This window comes from Mustela lutreola, chromosome 7 (assembly GCF_030435805.1).
Source record: "Mustela lutreola isolate mMusLut2 chromosome 7, mMusLut2.pri, whole genome shotgun sequence".
Classification (NCBI taxonomy): Eukaryota; Metazoa; Chordata; class Mammalia; order Carnivora; family Mustelidae; genus Mustela; species Mustela lutreola.
The window spans coordinates 39,454,853-39,476,115 of NC_081296.1; the positions used below are offsets into that span (position 1 = coordinate 39,454,853).

Sequence of the window (21,263 nt, forward strand, 5' to 3'; positions counted from 1 at the left end):
CTGGAGGATTCCTGGTCTCCCTAGCACCCCCAGTCCTCCTGAGTGTCCTCTGTCATGGCACTTGTCACACAAGACTGTCATTTGTTGTCTCTTGGTCTGTCCTTTCTGCGTGGAGCCAATCTCTCTCACAGATGCCTGGCTGCATGACAGCCAGATGAATGGTTTTGGGACCTTTGGTCCTGGAACAGTGGGCGTCCCCCCAAACCCTGATGGACAGGGGGAGTCTCTGTCCTCTATGTGCCCCCAGCCTCGGTGGGATCTAGTGTCCAGGACAAGGGACTTGGGAGTCCTCCCAGATGAAGTTTGTGCTATGAAGGTGGCTTCCTTCTGAGATCACTCTGCAAACACATGGCGTGGCCACTCCTGTGGGACAGAAAGCACGCTGTATTGTATTCTTCTTGCACACTGTGGCTAACAAAGAGGAAACACACGCTCACCCCCACACATTCACACTCACACCTCCATTTCTGAGCATCACCACCGCGGAAACAACAGTGAATTCCTGTTGGGCTGCAGACCTGTAGACGTGCCATTCATAGTGTCCGTAGAGGAGGAAGGAGATGGCGTTCTGGCTAAAAGGATGGAAGTCCTTGCCTCTGGGGGTAAAGACATTAGATTTGACCCAGAAGGTGCTATGTTCTACTTATAGAAAGGACATGATCTGAGGATCTCTGAGACTGGGGACTGACACAGACTTTTCTGGAAAGTCTTCTGTAAAGATCTTCTGTGAGGTGTTGCAGTCCATGTGGTGTCTCCAGCAATGACTCCACTCTTGCCTTGTGGCTTGAGAGCAGCCACAGAACGTCCATAACTAAAGTTCCAGACACACTGGATTGGGAGAATATGGTGGGGGGGAGGTCCATTTGGCCCATGGGTGGTAGTTTCCCCCACCCCAGATCTGCCACATGATGGATGATGGGGGAGAGGTCTCTTCTTGTCCAGTGGCAGAGTGGGAAGACACTGGGACCTATCCTGCCTGACCCCGGGCCCTGACCATGAAAGGACAAAAAGATGATAGTGAGATTGGCCAACAATGAAGGCCTCAGGAGTTCCCTACCGCATTTCTCTGTCAGCCTCAAGTTTCCCACAACACGTTTGTCTGTGGTTGAATCCCATGTTTGGCTGAGTCAGTCCCCACTGCCTGGTGGGTATATCTTGCAGGTTCTATACCACACAGGTGCTTGTCTTGTTCAGGCCAAGACCATGAGCACATTTGGGCTTCTCCTGAGTTAGTGGAGGATCTGGCATGTGTGGGCTTCAGGACGAGTGTGATTCAGCCCTCAGCAATGTTATGGAGCACCTGGCTTCCTGGGCCCTCTGTGGCACTGGCATGGGCCTGGCCTAGGCCACTTGTGCCGTCATGATGGAGAAGCCTAGTGTTTTCCATCTTCCTCCACCCTCTGTCAGCACATGTCAGCGCAGACAGCACTCTGTCTCCACCCTCTGTCACACCAACCATGTCTTTGCAGACAGACTCTGAGATGGCCCACGGCTTGGGACTTCATTAACATCCCAGAGACTTGTTATAACCAGTGTCAGAGGTTTCTGGGGCCCTGACATGACCTTTGTTCTCAGAATATGACCCAGGAAGAGTCCCAGGAGAGTCTGGGAGTACAGGAAAGATCTGCGGGTACTGAGGGAGATCACAGGGGAGCTGAGGGGAGGGCAGCAGTCAGACAGGGCTTCAGGTTCTGGGTTTGTGGCAGAGGGGCCGCCAATGTTGACGGTGGCCTCAGGGGGTTAAGGAGTTTCTCCTATTCTGTGGGATTGGCACAGCTCCAAATGACACAGTTTCCTCCTGGGGGGCAGGCAGTCCCCTGGGGTATGGCTCAGGGTTCTCAGTCTGGGGGAGTGGGGGGCTTCAGGGCCAAGACTCTATAGATGGAAGTATAAGAACCCAACCCAGGGTTAGGGTGCGGGCCTAGGGGCGTGGGAGGACCTACCTGTCCCTGCTCAAGCAGGCTCCCTGGGGGGCTGAGTAGAGGGCGGGGTTAGCCAACATTCAGAGGAGACAGGGGCCGTGTGAGCAACCAGTGTTCAGAGGGCTTTCCCGTGGGCTTCGGGCGACACCACTCGGGACCCGAGTCTGGGCCCAGGCGACTCCCCCTAAGGCCCCCGCCGCCAGAAGCAAGTTCGCCAGGGCTTTCTGGCCAATTCTCACGAGCTTTCTGCCCAAATCAACATGGATTTGGGCAGAAAGCTCGTGAAAATTGGCCGGCATTGGGCAGTGATTCGGGCCCCACGTCGACTTCCTGCTGAGATGACTTTCTCACTAAGTGCATGTTGCAGGCATGGAAGACAGCGAGCCGCCCACAGGGCTCCTGGTGGCCCCCCGCAGAGGCGAGCTTGGGTGGGGGGTGCGCAGGCAGAGCTGAGTTAGGGTGTGAGCCTGCCTCAGGCTCCGGCTTCTTTTGGCAGAAGGGGGCGCTGAATGTGAGGGTGGCCTAAGGTAGGTGTGCAGGTTTCTCTGTTCTGAGTGTTTCCTGCAGCTCCCAGTGGCACAGTTTCCTCCTGGGCGGCAGGCAGAGTCCTGAGCGGAGCCCACCAGAAGGCCTCGATGGGCTTGCAGAAGAATCACGGGAATGTCTGTGCCTCCTCCAGGTTCCTGACGAGTGTTTTGTGGGAAACTTGTCCAGAGCTGTGCTGGCGGGGTTTAACAGTCACTTTGTGGGATCTCCAAAACCTTAACCGTTTGCCGTCATAGGCCGGGGGAGCAGCTCGCACATCAGGGCGGGTCTCTTTCCTGCCTGGCAGAGAAGGGGGCGTCACGAACCCCGCTTGTCGAGAAGTTTTGATGAGTTAGCCATGTGCTCAAAGTGAGCCGAGGGCTGAACCCAAAGCAGGCAAGGTTGGGTGTTGACCCTTGAGCCTCCCCATGTTTTTCTGCCGACTATGGGGCCCCTTCCTTCTGGCTCTGCTTCTCTCCCCAGCTGGTGGGCATCCATCTGTCCCCAGGTATCCCTGCTCTGGTCCCTTCTCCCTCCTGCTCCTGTTCAGGTGTGAAAGCAAAGGCCTTGTCTTCCCTTGTCCAAGAGGGTATCTGTGAGGATCATGTCTCCATCCTGTTTCCTCCTCTCCCTCCCTTCACAACTCTCTCTCTCTCACACACACACACACGTGCACACACAGATGTGCATGCACAGACACACAGAGACACACACACAGGCTTACCATGTCACCTCCCACCCCTCGGTGCTCCCGGAACCACCTCCCTTTCTCTGGTCGCCATCACATCACTCCTGCTTCTCTTCCTGCCTAGTGGGCACGTTCTCCTTCTCTTCTGCCGGCTCCCCGCTCTGCTGGTCGTCTGGCAGAGGCAAGCTCAGAATCTGGCCTCAGGCCTCTGCTGTCGTGCAGGCCGGCATCAGGGTGACCGCACGCCATGCCCCAACACCTTTGGACCAGGCTCTCCCAAGCCCATCTTTGTCTACCACTAACCCAGGCTCCACGCTGCGTCCAGCCCTGTGACTGAGACTGTCCCTCCCATCCCTCCCCATGACCCCAGCATGCACATCCATACTCCCCCTCCCGCAGTGCCTCACCTGGCTCCTGGTTCCACCCTGACCTGGTCTCTCAAGGCAGAATCTGTAAATGACCCTCAGGTTCCCCTCCCTCCCATGCCCCTGCCATCCTGTCCATTAGTTAGTTCAGGTGAGTCTCTTCCCCATATTCCTCGGATGGCTCCCAGACCTGGGCTTTGCTCCGACCTTCCCACCTCTCCCCTACACCCTGACCACAGCCTCCTCTCTGTCTCCTGCCCCTCCCCCACGCCTGCCCACTCCCCTCCCCCCACAGGGTTCTCTAAACCTTTTGACCATGACTCCCCTCCCACTTAAGACCCAGTTACCCCAGATGAAGTACAAACTCCTTAGTCCAGAGGCTTCCAGAGCCCTTGATCACCTGCCCAGACTCGTGCTAAGAGCAGGCATTTGGGAACCCCCACTAGACAGCACCAGAGAATCATCATGGGGTGGGGGGGACGGCATCCTGCAATACCTGTTTGTGGCCCAGCTGCCTCCAGCTCCTCAGCCTTGGGCGAGTTTCTGAGCCTCACTAAGCCCCATTGTATCCTCTTCAGACACGAAGATGAGCTGAGTGTTGCAGGTGAGGTGCACAGCACAGTGCCTGGCTCTTAGCCTCCGAGGGGAGCCATTACCACAGCTGTGTCCTTGACCTTGACATCAGTCCCTGGGATGGCGGCTCTTATGATACCCACACTACAGGTGAGAATAATGAGGCACCATGAAGGGAAGTGATCAGGTCACGTGGCGTGTAAATGGCACAGCCATCTGGTTCAAACCATAGCCACTGGGTCAGCCAGCACCTGAACTGTCTCACTTCCTATCACTGGCTTTCTGGATTTGTTACTTCCTCGGGGTCTGGTACACTCCCATAGGTTTCACCTGGGAACTTACCCTTTCAGTCCCTGCAAGCCCTTCAATGCTGGGCTCCCACCGTGGCTTCCTCCGAGGCCCCAGACCGGGGCCTATGGCTTCCACCTCAGCTCCCTGCCCCTTTGTCCACAGCTACCTCTCCTTCCTGTTCTCGCTTCTATCCTGTGGAAACCCGCAGTCCCCTGGGGATGGTGTTTGCTCCTACTTCCTCCCTGCTTTCCAGCTGTTCCTCCCTCTAGGCCATCCTATGCATTTTTGCAAGGTTTGGCTGTCTTAATCCCTCACTCAGAAACCTTCCATGACTCCCGATGGCCTCAAGAGGATGTTTACTTTCCTTAGTCTGGAATCCAAAGCTGCCTCTTTTCCTGCGCCCCGGAATGCCCTCTAAAGGGATCTGAGCATCAATACGATGTATGTGTGGGTGTGGGGGGGCGGGTCCCCACACCACCTCAAGCATTTCTCCAACAGCAGGTGGGGGTCCTACAATTCCGCTCATTTCTGACACTGTCCTGGGGACCGTATCCGTTTCCACAGGTGAAGAGTTCGGTCCCCCAAGACTGCCCCCAGCCCCGCCAATGCCAGACACAAATCCGGGTTGTTACAGACTGAATATACACCCGGGGCTCCATGACCCTGGCTCTGAGAGGTCAAGGAAACATTTTACGCACTCGCTTACCAGCTGACTATAAGGGATCAAAGTCAGGAACAGCCAGTTGGAAGAGATGCGCAGGGCAGGGTGTGGGGAAGGGCTCGGAGCATGGGTGTCCTCGGAGCACTCCCCCCTCCCTGAATCACCAAATGGTCACCAACCGGGAAGCTCTCTGAACCTCCATTTGGGTTTTTATGGAGACTTCATTCGTCAGGATTGATGAAATCATTGGCCATAGGCCTTCCCCTCCCAGAGTTCAGGGCTGTGGGGCTGGAAGTTCCAACCCTCACGTAACAGGGTTGGTTCTCCTGACAACCAGGTCCCAAGCTTCAGGTACTTTCCAAGTCACCTCATTCACATAACTAAAGACAACTTCCTTGCTCTCCTGGCTTAGGAAGTTCCACAGGTTTTCATGCTCTCTGCCTGGAACAGTGGAAAAGACCAAATGTCTATTTCTTACTAGAAGTCATTTGGCTTCCACTGCCTTTTTGGGCAGGATCTGCGGCTCCTCTGCTCCTGTGTCGCCTGCGGAGCTTGGCGTGCCTCTCAGCCCCCACCAACATACCCAGAGTGAATGCATCCTGGGCCAGAGGAGACTCTTCCACTCCAGATCAGTCTGGGGAAGAGTCTATCCCCCAGGAGGCACTTCCAAGTGGACGTCCCATAGGCAGCCTGCTGATTCCTAGCTCTTTCTGCCTTTGTCACCCAGGGAAACACCACCTGGCTGGGACCCGACCCCATCTGTCCAATGGGGTCAGAGGGAGAGCTTGACCTTGGTGCGGCCGAGGCCCGGGTCAGCCCTGAGCTGGGATTCCGGTGTTCTCTGGGTCTTAACAGGTGACCATAGGTTGGACCCTCGAGGCCCTGGATGGACAGGTCTGTGGCTGTCTCTCCCAGAGGAGACCTGGTGAGGGTAGCTGGGGAAGCCTTCTGGGCCAGGTCCCTGGACACACGTGCTCCCTTTGAAAAGGACGGTGATGTCTGTTCTTTCAAAGGAAAGCTGCAGCAGACGGGTCTCCCAAGGGCCCTTCGGGAACCCTCCTGTCCCAGATTCCCAAACCTAAAGCAATGAAATGCCAAAGGCTAGCCTTTCACACTCACTTCTCAGCTGGCCTGTCCCCCAGCCCACTGATACCATATGCCTCCTCGCCTTGGCAAGGCCCCTTTCTCCCTGCAACGTCCATCTTTCCACGAGGAATGCACCGTGTCATAGGCACACTAAGAAAAGCTGGGCACCCTCAGGGGTCATCATGGACCAGAGCTTGGAGATCAGAGTGGGGACTGTCCCTGAACTGCCTCAGGTGGAAGCTTGGCTTTGCCGCCTTCTAGCTGCGTGCCCCCCAGGTGGGTTGCTAACCCTCTCTGTGCCCTTGCACCGTCCTCTGTAAATGAGGACAAGGGCAGGGTTTGTGGTAGGGGGTGATTGTCAGGATTGTGTGTTACCCAGTGTAAAGCCCTGGGGCGATGCTGGGCTCATTCTGGGGGGAGGGTTGGGGTAGGCAGAGAAGAGAGGGAGGGTGTTGGGGGGTAGAGGGACAAGGCGCAAGCCAGGTGTGGTGGCCGGGCTCAGCCACAGGCTGGGTCGGGCTTCCCAGAAGAAGCCATGCTACGGCCTAGCTGCCAGCCCAAGGCTGTTTTTTTCCTCCCCAGGCTTAGCCATCACATAGTCGGCCTATTCCCTCCCAGACGTAATGGTGTGCACCACCTTCTATGACTACTACGTGCCCTTGGCCGTGATGAACACCGTTCTCCACACTGGCCTCTCCTGCTGCTCCAGGTACCCGGCCAATGGGCCTCAGTCGGGCAGTGGGGGATGCTCCAGGGAAGGGACGCTCAGAAACCTGGGGCTCAGCTCCAGCCCCGCTTCCCAGGCAGCCATCCGGGGCATCTGAGGGACTCCACACTTGGCTTAACGCTCTGCTGTCACTGTCTTGAAATGTGTAATGATTTTGAACAAGAGGTCCCGCACTTTCCTTCCGGCCTGGGCTCTACGAATGATGAAGCTAGACCGGTTGCAGGGCGGGTCACTTGTTTAGCCTTCTTGAACCTCGGTTTGCTCATCTGTAAAATGGGGCCCACACACCTACCTACCTTGTGAGACGGATGTGAGGGTTGCAGAGAACGTGCCCCACAGGCCTGGCCCAGAGGTGGTGCCCCATCAAGTGGGCAGTCTGCTGGCAGTGACCGAGCAGGCCCATGTCTAGACGCATGCACTCGCTGGCTGATGACACTCAGGTGTCCGTCGTGTCCCCGGGAAAGCCCCGTGGCTGTGAGTCTCACGCACATGCCTGGCTCTCATTCCCTCTGGTTTCTCCCTCCCACTCAAGAAAACTCATTGGAGTGTGAGAATCAGAGACGTTGCTTGGGGGCTACTGACTCTAGTTTACTAAGCTCTTGTAAAAGCCAACTGCCCACATTTCTGCTTCCCTAAATGATTTAGGGAACCTTTTCCAATGGTAGTGTTGGGGGGGACAGCCCTGTCTGGATGGGGCTGGGGTGCTGGGTGCTGGCCGGGCTGGGGGCTCTCGGGGGTGGCTTAGGAAAGGGTTCATGGGAGGCTGCCAGGTTGCACCCAATCCTCTAACTCCATCCTCAGTTCCAGGGAGCCGGGCGGAGGCTCCCCATTGAACCACTGTCCCCCCGCCCCAGGAGGAAAAGGAGGGGCAGGGAAGCTTCTGTACCTTGTCTGTAATGACTGTGGCTCTCCCTTTCCTCAGGTGACACTTGGGTGTCGTGAGACTGAAGGCAGGCAGGTTTCACAAACTGGACAAGCTGGTTTTCTGTAAAAAATGGAAGAATAGAGATTCTTAAAGAGCATCAAGAACACCTGCCCCAGCTGGTCTCCACTTGCCTGTCTTGAGACCGGTTGGGAGCATGGAGTTGCTTTGCGTGGGAGGGCGTCTCATTTCTAGACCCAGGGTCAACATGAAGGTTTATTCTCCCACGAAAACAAGCCTGGGGAGGGAGTGGGAGCTGAACTCTCTTCTCTGTCTCTGGAAATGCAGAGCCCCCCTACAGCTGTGTGGACAAGGGGTCTGCCCCCTCTGGACTGGGTTACTCTTGCCTTCTCCCCACTTCATCAAGGACGCCTATCAAGTAGAAACTCTCTTTGGAGTGCAGCCTCTGTGCCAGGCTGGAGCTTCGACGGATGATAGGGAGGAGGGGACTGGGCCCTGCCTGGGGTGAGACAAGGCATGACATACATATAAAAGTAACCTGGATGTCAGCAACAATCCAGGAGAGATGAAGTGTGGCCTGGAGGTGTGGGGCCCAGATGTGTGGACACACCTAGCTCTGGTCCCTGGAGGAGTCATAATCCTGTCTGGTTAGCTCCTGTTGGCTGTGTAGCTGAGATCTTTGGAATTTGGGATTGGAGAGAGGTGAGCACTGTGGGCTGAGGAGGCATGGAAGGCTCCATGAGTGTTGAAGAGACAGTCCCAGGGTTCATAGGAACCTGTTTTCCTAGGAATCCCCAGTGCAACTTAGCTTAGCTGCCTTTTTTTTTTTTTCCCCCTTAAAGCTTCCTGAATCATCTATAAGCCACCTGGGTGGATGGTTTTTATCAGGCCAGAAGTCCATCCTCATTGTTAATAAAAAATGGGTCTTCTGGATGTGGCATGCCTGTTACCTTTGGACACATTTATTTGGCAGAGCAGGCTGGCCAGAAATCTCTTGATGCTTGTGTTTGGAGAGTTCTCCCTTGTCAATGAAATGGATTATTTCTGTTTATTTATGGGACACATCTGTTGCTATTCTAGTATCCAACCTTTCATCCACCCACCTTCTCGTTCACCATCCCCCTTCCTAACCACCACCTATCCATCCATCTACCCACCCATTCACCCATCCTTCCACCCAACCAGCCATCTATCCACCCATCTACCCACCCGACCCCACCATCTATCCATTCATCCACCTTCCTAACCACTCATCCATCCATCTACTCAACCACCCACCCACTCATCCACCCATACATCCACCTATCCATCCATCCATCCATCCATCCATTCATCCATCCATCCATCCAACCAACCAAACAACCAGCCAGCAAACCAGTCAACCAACCAACTAACCAACCACTCACTCAACATTCCTTAAATGCCTACCATACTCCAGGCATTATATTAAGATCTGGGAATAGCAGGAGGAGAGGCACAGCCCTTGTTCTGAGAGAGCACCCAGTGTGGTAGTCAAAGCCAACTGCAGACCCCCCAAAAGCCCAAATGGAGTCATCATTTTCTCTAAGGACCAGACGAATTGGCATATAGAGTATAGTGGTACAGAATGTAATATATGCAAATAATGATAATACAAAATGAAACCTGCTTTGATACACAAAGTTCTGCAGAACAGTACTGGGACAGAGTATTGAGGGAGGTTGAACATCCGAGCTGGAGAGGAGGGATGGGCCGTTGGGACAGAGCACACAGCCTGCACAGGGGGAGGGGGCCGGAGAAGACGGCCCTCGGCAGCGGCAGGGGGCTTCAGAGTTTCTGGAGCTGCACAGCTGGAAGGAGAAGAGTGGCTAGAGAGGGTCTCTGACAGTGGCTGGGATTTGACGTGCCTCATGTGCCCTGCCATGGCCCGGTCCTGTGCTGGTGAAGGACAGTGATCTCTGCAGGAGGGCCATGCCAAGAAGTGCTTCCAGGTGTGTCCATGGCTGCTGGTGTGGGTGCCTGTGTTGGAATAGATGCCGATGAAGGGGGTGAGAGGCAGAGTGGGATATCCCATCAAAAGGCCCTTTGGTGTCCCTTCTCTCCTGGTCCTCTTCTCTTTCTTGTTTTCATTCCCTTTTTCGTCTTCAGTGTCGGAGGAGCGAGAAAGCTGGCTCCTGGACCAAGACAGACTCAGCCCCTATTCACTTGAGGAGAAGCAGGTGGAGAGAAGGGCCAAGGGCCCCGTGGGGTCCCGGATTTCATGGACTTCTGGCTTCACCTTAAACAAGGACATCTGAGATGTTTCTGGGTGTCCTATCATGCTAAGGCTTCAGAGTCTTTTACAAGATTTCTCTCCTCATCTTCCTCCTCCCGTAAGCCCACCCTCCCTCCGCCCTGGGCTCCATCAATCCATGGTGTGGCCAGGAGTGCCAGAGAACCGCCATCTCCTTCCCTGAGCAAGAAGCAGACCTCAGACGTCCTGGGAGATTTTTATTCATGTGCTTACTAGAATGTCATGGTCTAAGTGGCGTTCATTCCATTATACCACCTGTCCTTGAGGTCAGTCTCCACATAGAGCACTGTGGACTCCCTTGAATCTAGTTCAAATGAATGTTCCAGAACCCCGCCTGCTGCTTCTGTAGCATTTGAGAAGGGAGATGAGGGAACACATGACCTCTCTGTGGCTCTCAGAGCAAGATGGGGTGACAGAGACCTGGCCTGCTCATCCCGCTGGACACCCAGAAGCCCAGCAAGGCATTCTCACTCCATTAGGGACATCAATCACTCAGAGTTTGCTGTCCATCACAAGTCCTCGTATTCACTCATCCAGGGCATCCACATGTTGTTTTGTTTTGACAAATAGTTGCCCGGTGAAATGCCCTGTGGTCAGTGCTGTGAGGAAGAGAGATGACTTCATCCCTGGTGGAAAGTGGGCTGTGCCATGAGAGCCATGCTGGGGCGGTGGGTGGAGCTATGACCCCCCCACCCCGCCCCGCAGACCAGGGAGGGGGTTCGGAGGTCAGAGCTGGAGGCAGGAGGCTCACTGGCAGTCAGGGGATCTGAGGGCTCAGCCAGATGAAAACGTGCTACTAGACCCAGGGGCCAGCATGTGGAAATGTCCGTGTACCTGCGATGTCACCCACACAATAAAACAGCCATAAACGCACCACACACACACACACACACACACACACCCCTTTGCAACAGAATATTTCCAAAGGCCCACTGGTCAAGCACTGGTTCCAGAATTTGCTTGCACCTCCTGCCAGCTTTGTTGCAACAAGATTTATCAGCTTCTAGAACAGACCCTCTCCTTGTGGATGGTGGAAGCTTCTGCCAAAATCCAGGGCTTCCTGCCAACCTGGCTCTCGGCAGATGAGGCCTGACTTCCTGTAAACTTGTCTCTCCACTGGGCTTTGCACGAACGGGCTTACCAGGCTGGGCTTTGGAGATTGGAGGGGATGGGGGCAACCAGAGCTTTCTTTGGAGGATTCTGTGGCTCCTGCCTCTCCTTCCCGGAATCTCTGGCTGGGGCGACACCGTGTGGCTAACTGTGGAATTGCACCCTTGGTAGAGGGAGGCTCCTCTCTGTGACTGCGGGGCCCTTCTGCCTTTTACTCTCTCTTGCTGGCTCTCTTCAGTTCTGCTTTTTCTCCTTTTTTTTTTTTTTTCTCCCTGTAGACTTGGCTCTGCAGATGGAGAAGCTGGTTTGTCTGCCCCTGGGGAAGCACTTTACCAGGCCGGGGGAAATGTTATCTCAAGTCACAGGAAATCCATGGTTTGGGGATTGGTTTGGCCCTCACCAGCCAGAGCCAGCTTTCTTCCTGTGTAAGTGGTCACAGAAAGAGTGTGCTTTCGTAGTGAGCCCCTTAGAGCCCAGAAAGGATAGATGGTGTGACCATGCCTGGGAGAGGGGGGAGCGGGCTTGTGGTTGGAGTGGGTTGGCCAGGGTAGGCTGTGAAGGCTGTTGGGACAGGCTCTGGCTGTGGGGGGCAATGGGAGCGTGTCCTATTTTCTCCCTGGGGCAGCACGGGTATGGGCAAGGATGAAGGCTGGGTAGTGGTCTGAGGCTGGCTCAGCCTGCAGGAGGGGTGGGGGTGTGAAACTTGGAAACCAGACCATGCTGGGTGTAAATCTTAGCTCCGCCTCTTATTAGCTCATCTGACTTTAGGCAAGTCTCCCAGAACCCATCTGTTCCCTCCTGCTCCTGTTCCCTGGCACAGCATAGCTCTAAGGTGGGAATGGAGAGAGAATGAATCCCTCTACACACCTTTTATTAAAAGCTTCCATTTATCTGTTCCTCTGTGACGTGAGCAACTCCTTGCAAATATGGATTATTAAATCCTTGCAACAAGCCCGTGAGGGGGAACAGTTGTGGTCCCTGTGTTACATGCGAGGACTTTGGGGTACAAAGAGGTTACCTAACCTGCTGGGGATCGCATGATCACGGAGGACTGAGGCAGGGCTCAAACCCGGGCTGTCCAGGTCAGACACTGCCTATGCATCATGGCCTGGTGTTGGCCTCACCTCTCCCAAGGCTGGTGGTTTACTCCAAGGCCGGGGGTGGGGGTCTCCTTTGGGAAGATGATAAGTTGAGGTCCCTTATTTTTTTTCCTCCTTTTTCTTCAGCTTCTCTTGCTTCTCTACCCCATTCTTGTCTGTGTTTCTCTGACTTAGGACAGGGTCACGAAAGGAGAGACACGAACACATGCTTGAAAGTTGGAGTTTATCCCTGGAGTCTGTGGGGCTTCCCTGGGGCCCACGGCAGCTGCCTCTTACTCTGGAGCAGGGATCTTCAGGCTTGGCTTCCCCGAGGGCTGGACAAACATATCAGCCTGGGGCACATGAGGGTCCCCTGATGGCTCAGGGGGCGGATGTGGGAGTCTCTGCACTGTCCCACACCAAAGGACATGGGGAGCAGAGGGCTTTGAAGTCAGGTGACTGCACTGGCAGTGGGGACAGGAGTGACCTGGCCAGGGACCAAGGGCCTGGGCTGGGTGGAGCCTCAGGTTGTGTTTGGTGGGGAAAAGGGCAGGCTGTGGGCTGGGGCAGGGTGTCTGGGGAACAAGGGAGGGGAGCGGTGGTGGGATATGGATTCCATCCCCTCTGGAGAGTGTGCTGAGGGGCAGGACTGTCCGGAAGGGCCTCCCTGGTCTGACTCACTACCCCAGGGCAGCCATCCCACCAGTCTTGGCACCCAGACTCTGCGCACCATCTTTGTGGGGACCCCTGTGGGCACAGAGAGAGGACCCAGCTACACTGTGGTATTGAAGCAGGGACCTGCCCTGTACCGTGGCCTGGGGCCTGAGCACCCCTAACTCGAGCCCAGTGCGGAGATCTCCCTGCTCCTCGCCTGTCCTCCTGGTACCCAGCCTGCCATCTGGGCTGCCCCACTCCCCTCACCCTGGGCTGCCAGCCCCACCCCAGCAGGGCCCAAGCCAGCTGAGGCCCTGTCAGCCTCCGTCTGGGAGGCCTGGCCCTCTCTACCACAGTCAGCACCACTCATTTTAAGGTTTGCTTCATCTTTGGACTGGAGGGGGGTTGATGAAGTAGAGGAGGAAAGGCCACATTTACTCAGTTTCCCTAGGCCAGTGTCCCTGGGTGCGGCACTAAGGATTCAAGAACATCTCCAAGTCACTCAACACTTCCCTGAAGCCAGGGCTTCTGCACAGAGGTCACCTGGGCAGCTCTGACTAGTCAGACATCTTGTCTTTCCCAGACGTGCTCGCCCCAGGGGCCTGTGCCTGGGGGCCGCCCACGCCCCACATGTCTCCCTGTCCTGTTGTTACTAGACTTCGAAAAGACTCTTTGGCATTTAGATAACTTGCCTCTTGAAGGGCCTTCCCAGCCCAGTACCTCCTTTCTGGCTTCTTTGGACACCATTGCTTCTCATGAGGCAGCCCCAGGAGATGGTTTCCCCCGAGGCCGTTCCACATGCAGCTATCGTGGCAGGAGAAGTAGGCGAGGCCAGTGGAGAAGCTGCTGGCCTCAAGAGGAAGGTTGCCCAAGAGACTTGCCTTCTTTCTGTTGATGACTTGCCCTCGGTTATGCATAATGTGCATGCGCGTGTGTCACTTACTGAAACTGTTTTCATTCCCATTTCTTCCCCCTTTTCCTTTCCTGGTCTAGGTTTCTTGAAATCCAGAAGTCCGGGCTCTGTAAGATGCTTCGTGTCCTCACCTTTGCTAATCCCTACACCTCGGACTCCCTTCCCATCTTCTACAGGGTAAGAGCCAGGCTCCGTCTTTTCCCTGCCTGTTGGCATTGCCAGGACCCTGCCGTTTCCTGAGCTCCTGGGGGTCAGAGCGCCATGCTAGTCACTGCAAGGCACACGGGAGTCGAGAACTTCCTTACTAGCGGTACAGAGTAGTTAGGAGACAGAAGGAACATAGACGCTGTGACAGACCACAGGCGATGCATCAGTGGCCAGCACTGACTCGGGGCTCAGAAGTAATCATGGAGGGCTGCAAAGGGGAGGCAGCCTGGGGTTTAGTGGAGGGACCAGGAGAGCTGCCTCTGGAGGCAGATCTCTAATATGTACTCACTGTAGGACGTTGACAAGTTATGTACTGTCTCTGTGCCTCAGTTTCTCTCAGCTGTAAAATAGGCATGGTAGTAACACCTCAGTCCATCAGTCTGTGGGAATGATTTCTTGAGAGAACATATAAAATGCTAGCCGGTGACAAGTGTCCAATAAACCCATTATGTATTATCATCAATTAACATACTAGTAGCAAAGGAAAAAGTATGAATGGGGGTCTTAGGATAGCTGGGGATTAGGCATAGCACAGGTAAGAGAACAGGAAGAGGGTGTGGGAGGGGCACAAGAAGGGGGAGAGTCCAGTCACTCTCACATTAGATGGACCTGATTTCAAATCCCAGTCCCACTCCTCACTGGCTGTGTGACCTTAGGCAATCCACATAACCTCTCTGAGCCTCGGTTTCCTCATCTGTAAATGAGGCCAACATCCTGCACAGGGGATGGAGAGGGTTCATTTAATCCGCAGATCTGAAGGGCTCAGCCATGTCTGGAACGTGGCCTGCATCCAGTGAGTGGATTTCCTCTCCCAGGGCAGCCTGAGGTTTGATGCCTGAAGCAGGGACAGAACAGGGAGGGTCAGAGCAGGCTCCACCTGTGTGGGCCTGGGGGAGATTCCCCTGATTCTTCCCGGAGGACAGAGAACACGCACAGGAAACCGGAGCAGAGAACAGGCTGGTCCCACGCCCCCCCAAATCACACAGCAGAGGTCCACATTACGGACACGGTGTGCTCCTGGTGCCTGGCTGTGGTAGATGGTGGGCAGTGGGGCGGGGAGGTCTCATCCTGAATCACAATGATGCGGACACAGGTTCTGGAATCAGCCTGCCTGGATCCAGATCCCGAGGTCCCTGCTCATTCGCGGTTTGCATGTCACCCTCTGGCCTGGCTTCCTCATTGGCAAAATGGGAAGCTAGAGTCTGCCTCATGGTAATTGTTGAGGCAGGGCTGATGAAATCACGCAAGAAAGGGGCTGGCCCTGTGATCCAGGTTAGTGGCCGCTGCTGTCACTTTTCACAAAGATAATACAAAAATGATGCTTAACTCTTACACAGCATCCTGACCATAATTAGTACATTTTTTGATGACTCAGAAGGCCTTCCAGGGATTTCTGGGCCTTAAAGCTGTAATTAGGAACATGAAAGCAGGCGACGTGCTGGTGGGAGGTGAGTTCAAGGGTGAATAGACCACTTTTACTATACTTACCCTTTACCCCCAGACAGTAGAGTAGCAATAGGTCTGCTAGGGTTTTTCTTTTCCTTCATTTCTTTCCTAAATAACCCAAAAGTCTTCATGAGCATTTGGAGGATGAAAATACAGTTGCCCTGGGTCTCGGATGATCACAGTCAGGATGGGAATTCTGCTCCCCCAGTCTCTGAGACATCCCTTTCCAAGCCACCGACCTGAGGCATGAAGGCCTTGGCCTGCGGCGGCATCCACACATGTGCACAGAGATGCCTTGAGGCCATAAGAAGGGAGAGGGCCTCCTACAAGACCTCCTGCTTCCTTAACTACCCCCAGCTGTTCCTGCTGCCTGGGGAGGGGGCACAGAACAAAGCCATCTTGAACCACCAGACGCACATGGCCATGACCCTCCTGACCTCTTCTACTCCACACACCTGCCAGAGCGCCTGGCACCCTGTCGCTTCGACTACATCAGTGAGTGTGTGTGTGGCGGGGGGTGGGCCTGTGGCCCGGGGTCCTCCAACCCAGAGACAGATGCCAGTGTGTGCAGTGTGAAGGGGAAGCAGGGTCAGGGAGAGCAGAATTCCTCAGGAGCTTGTTTAGGAGCAGGCCAGGGGGAGTGGAACTGGAGGCCGGTTGTATGCAGCCGGCAGATGGCAGGGGAGGGTGGGGGAGAGCAGGTGGGTCTAGGATGCTGAGCCACTCCTATGGGCTGTGGGGCCCCGGGAGTGCCTTTCTTACCCAGAACATGAAATCCCATTGTTGAACAGACTCTGAGGACAGCCCTGGAGAAGAACAGGGCAGACAATGCAGTTGGCTCTGAGGCAACCAGATGGCGGGAACCGTGCTAAGGAGGGGAGAGTGTCTGTCTCATTCAGGTGGGCGCAGTGGGGCCAGGAGGCCTGGTAGAGAGCAGTGGTTCTCAGGTACGGCTCCCTGACTGCATTTTCTGCATCATCTGGGAACATGCAAATTCTCAGGCCCCTGCCCAGACATCCAACACCAGAAGCTTAGGGCTGGGGGCCCAGCACTGTGTCAGGCTGCGGGACTCTCCAGGGGAACCTGAGCTCATGACAGTGAGAGAACTAATGTAGTGGGGGAGGGGCCTTCCCTTCCTGTCTAGGGAAGCGGGGTGGGCACTGGCTGGACGAGGCACCCTTGAGTGCCAGTTCTGGTGAGGTTGATGAGTCCTGGGAACCAGTGTTCCTTAGATAGGCTGTCATGGGCATCCAAGGGTCAGTCCCTGTTCTTGAATGGTGGGCAGGGAGCTTGGTTCTCCCCAAGCCCATTTTGCCCAGTGATTTTCCATCTCCTCCCACCTGAGACATGGCCACATTTGCTTCATTGATTCTGAGAAGACCTTCACCTCTTTGACTTACTCTCTCCTACCAGGAGGCATTGCAAAGACCGAAAGGCTGGGAGGGCAGGTTCCCCCCAAAAAGAAGGGAGATAGGGCCATGGGACCGGAACCTGCCTGCAGGAGCCATGTCCACCTCCCAGCCCCACCTAGATGAAGCAGGGGTTGTATCTGAAGTCTGGGGGCTGCGGGCAAGGTCGCCCTGGGCCTTGTTTTGCCAATGCCCTGGTTTCTTAATAATGTTTCATTCATTCGCCTTTAGTCCTATCCTCGTGGGCCTCGGGGTGCAGAGCAGAAAGACACCCCTATGAAGGATCGTTTGCCAGACAATTGTTAATGACAGATCACCAACAAGGGATTTGGAAAGTTCTCTGTCTTGCACTCATGGGGTCTGCCAGACGTGGGCCTCCCTCTCCTGTGTGGGTCAAGGTGCTGACTGGTAAGGGCCAGCTCAGAGAAAGATCTTGCACATCCTGATGGGCGGGAGGGCTGAGATCACTTTTCTTTTTCCTTTTTTTTCCCCCAAGAATCATATTCTTTTATTTTTCCAAAGTTATGATATCTAATATAAAGGCATTTGAAAAGTTTTTTTCTTAATTTTTTATTTTTTATTAACATATAATGTATTATCAGCCCCAGCGGTACAGGTCTGTGAATCGCCAGGTTTACACACTTCACAGCACTCACCACAGCACATACCCTCCCCAATGTCCACAACCCCACACTCTTTCCCTTGCCCCCCTCCCCCCAGCAACACTCCGTTTGTTTAGTGAGATTAAGAGTCTCTTATTGTTTGAGATCACTTTTCTTGCCGCAGTCACACCTCAGATACATCCTGTGCCCATGGTGTTTTCTGTCTTTGGATCTCCTGCTCTGGTGGAGACGGGTCCGTGCCTCCGGAGCTCAGTTGTCACCTCTCTCTGCTTGGATGTGTGTCCTTGGAGAGCATGGCTCTCTGCTGGACAAGAAGCACTTTGCCACATCCCAAATGGATTTGGCAATCCTACCAGCCCTGAGTATAGCCTGAGGAAGGCTGGGGGAGCTCAACCCGGCACACCTTCTTCCCCAGCGGACACAGCCCGAGGGGCCGGCAGCTCCTGCCCTAAGGGGCTCACAGACCACCCACCCAAGAGGGCTTTCGCTCCCACACTCCCATTCCTGACTCTGCTTCTGCTCTGGACTGCAGGTGCCCAGGCCACTCCCTTACTGGGACACAGTTATTGAATACTTACTCTGGGGTAAGACCTGGAGGTATGACCTCTCTCTCTCTTTTTACTGAAAGAATCCTTTTTGAACTCTTGTGTTGTATCTGGGTGCTAGGATGGCTGTAACAAAGGGTCACAGACCTTGGGGCTCATACCACAGAAATGCATTTTCTCATGATTTTGGAGGCCAGGAAGCTGAGACCAAGGTCGGGGTGGGGTTGGGCTCTTCCGAGCTTCTCTCCCTGGCCTGCAGATGACTTTCTTCTCTGTCTCGCCTCACGTGGTCTTTCCTCTGTGTAGGTGCCTGCCCAGGCCCCCACCTCCTCTTCTTCGAAGATCGCCATGGGTCCAATCTAGTGACCTCATTTTAATGTAATTGTCTCTTAAAAGATCCTATTCCCAAATACGGCCACATTCTGAGATACCTGAGGTTGGGACCTCGACCTTTAGAACTGGGGAGAGGGAGATGCAAGTCAGTCCATGACACGTGCTGTCTTCTCATCTTCTGGTTTTGGAGGGTTGTCCCACACACAGTCCTTGGGCCCTGGACAGTGGACTCCTTTCCTCACCAGCACCAACTCAGCGTGTCCCTGCCCACCCCCACCCTTGCCCCCTCTGCCGGCCAGCCAGGGTCCTGCAGGTCATGGAGAGGAAGAACCCCCTGTCATGTGTGGGATTAACCGGCGGTAGGGGACCCACCTTGTAAGTCTGGCTGGCCTCTCCTTTGGCACTGAAGTCAGAATCGGAGCTGAGGAATGCTGGCCCTGCAGAGGTGAACTTTGGCAGAACGTGAGGCCAGACCTCTTCCTGTGAAACACAGGGCTGGTGGATAAGGTGTTTGAAACATGGACTTGCTTTGCTCAATGGCCTTTTTTATTTTTCCTCACACTGCATTTTAAAAATAAATGTATTGAGGCATACTTTCCATACCAAAGAATTCCCTAATTTTAAGTATACAATTCCATGATACTTTCAGCAGACTTACCTAATTGTACAACCATCCGCATACATGAGTTTTAGAACATGACCTTCGCCCCAGTAAGATCCCTCACGCCTGTGTCCTGTTAGTCCCGATTCCTACACCCGGTCTGAAGCAACCACGAATCTACCTGTGTCTGTGCATTTGCCTTTTCTGGATATTTGATATAGACGGAATCCAACAGTACGTGGTCTTTTGTGCCTGGCTTCCTTCACCCAGGATAATATGTCGAGCCTACACGCCACAGTATAGAATCAACAGGCCATTCCTTTTTCGTTGCTGATCTTGGTGGCCTTTTCTGTGTTTGTCATAGGTCACAGTCACCAGCTGTTTTGTGTGTGTGATTCTGGCCACTCACATGCAGATGGAAGCCATCCTTCTGGACAAGACTCTGAGGAAGGAATGGCTCCTGGCACATGCCAGGCCCCTCTATTTCCCTGAGATAGCTGGAGCCACCCTTCTGTGCCTCGTCTTCAGCCTCAGCAACATAATTTATTTCTCAGCTGTTCCATATCAGATTCCCAAACCAGAATTACATAAATTACAAAAAACCAAATATAAAAATAAAACCAGAATTACATAAAAAAGAAACAGACCGTAAACTTTTTGGGCCAGATGTCAGCCTTAAGCTACCCCGTCCTAGCCTCCCTAAGCCAGCCACAGGGAACCAGTTTCCAGCGGTCTGAAATAGCTACAGTGGCTGATGTCTTGGCATTTTTGAGTGGGTTCTTGTCAATAAGGTATTGAACTGGGGACATTTCTCTAGATGTGCACTGATTTTATATTATTTTAAAAGGGGAAGATGGGTTCAAGTAAGTCCTTGTTTGGGCAGATTCTTAATATTTCATTAAGTTTTAAATTTATTTAAAATGGGTTTTTCAATCCTATTTAAACAGTTAGATGAAACATGCTGCCCTTGTAGTTTGACTGTTAAACACTTGAATGAAGCTTCACGACCCTTGTAGTATTACCCTTTGAAAATGGAACTGGCTTCAGCCTCTCCCAAGAGCTCCACAGTGGGAGAATGAGCCAGAAAGATCAGTGTAAGGAACCTGAATCAGAGGAAGTTGGGTCTGTGGGAGCTCTGGGGACAGGTGAAGCATTCCAGAAGGGAGAGACCTAATTTGGGGAAGGGTCTTCTTCCTTTCCCCACCTAGTGAAAGGAATGAATAGAAAAGAGTCCTTTTTCCCACAAGTCCATTCTGCCTTATAGTGCCAATTCTCATGTCATGGGAACACCCACATGGTTGGGTGTCCATGTTGTGTTTTTTTTTTTTTTCTGTTTTCTTGTAGCCAGTTTGATGCTGCACCGTATTGTATGGTATGGGTCAAATGTGTTGTGTGCAGGAGTTGGCTGACTTAAGCCCAGTTGGCTGGGTTCATCTGTCACCTTTTAAACCTTTTAAATGGCATCACGATATTTGGGGATGTTGTACATTTGATGTCACTTCAACCTTTTAAACATGTTGCAGATGTTAGAGTTCATGTGCAGGGGATGCTAAGACCTTGTTAAGGGGTTGGTCAACTGTAGTGATTCTCAAGCTTTACCGTGAATCAGAAACACTTGGCGGGTTTGTGACAAATGCAGATTTCCAGGCAGCGTCAGGAGATTCTGCATTTGTTGTATAAAATGTAGGTCTTTTAGAGGAGATTTGCCCTGAATCTGAGCAAGTACTCAGGTGATTCTAATGCAGAAGGGCCCCAGGCCCTTGAAGAGAAGCTTTCCTCACGAATTCCAGAAGGCACTGGGCCTATCAGCTTGCTGTGATTGACCGAATTTTCAATGACCTACCACCTAAGGATGTAGCCCCTTGCTTTCTACTCTGCATGAGACTGAGCAATTTCTCATCTTTTGCATTGGGAGTTAAATTTTAGTATTTCATGGTGTTTTTGGAGAGTACAGAAATGCTGATGCAAACCAGTTTTTAACAGAGGCCCATCAACCCCTGGTCTGCACTTGCTAATGACTCAAGGGGCTGTCCATCACAAAGCAGGATCTTCTTTGCTGACTTGGGAACCCCCCGCATCTTAGAATACTCCTCTATGGTTAACAGGCCCAGAAACTCAAATGGCCTTGTGAATAGTTCATTGTCCTATCCTCTAAGGACAAGTAAAAATTTATATGGGATGAGAGTGGTCAAGAAATATGATTTCATTAGTTTTATTATCTGTTTATTTCCTCTAGGGAAGGTAGACTGATAGCATTATATGGGCTGGTAAATTTTTGGTACATTAATTGCCAGCTTCATGACAAAATTTAGTTTTTGGCAACATTAGTTAGTGGAATTTTACCCCAGCA

General features: G+C 53.4%; 1 pseudogene; it reads left to right on the plus strand.

The window, feature by feature from the left end:
• The first annotated feature begins 2,291 nt into the window (after positions 1–2,291).
• LOC131837101 (membrane progestin receptor gamma-like) lies at positions 2,292–20,087 on the plus strand (annotated as a pseudogene).
• Positions 20,088–21,263: the final 1,176 nt, after the last annotated feature.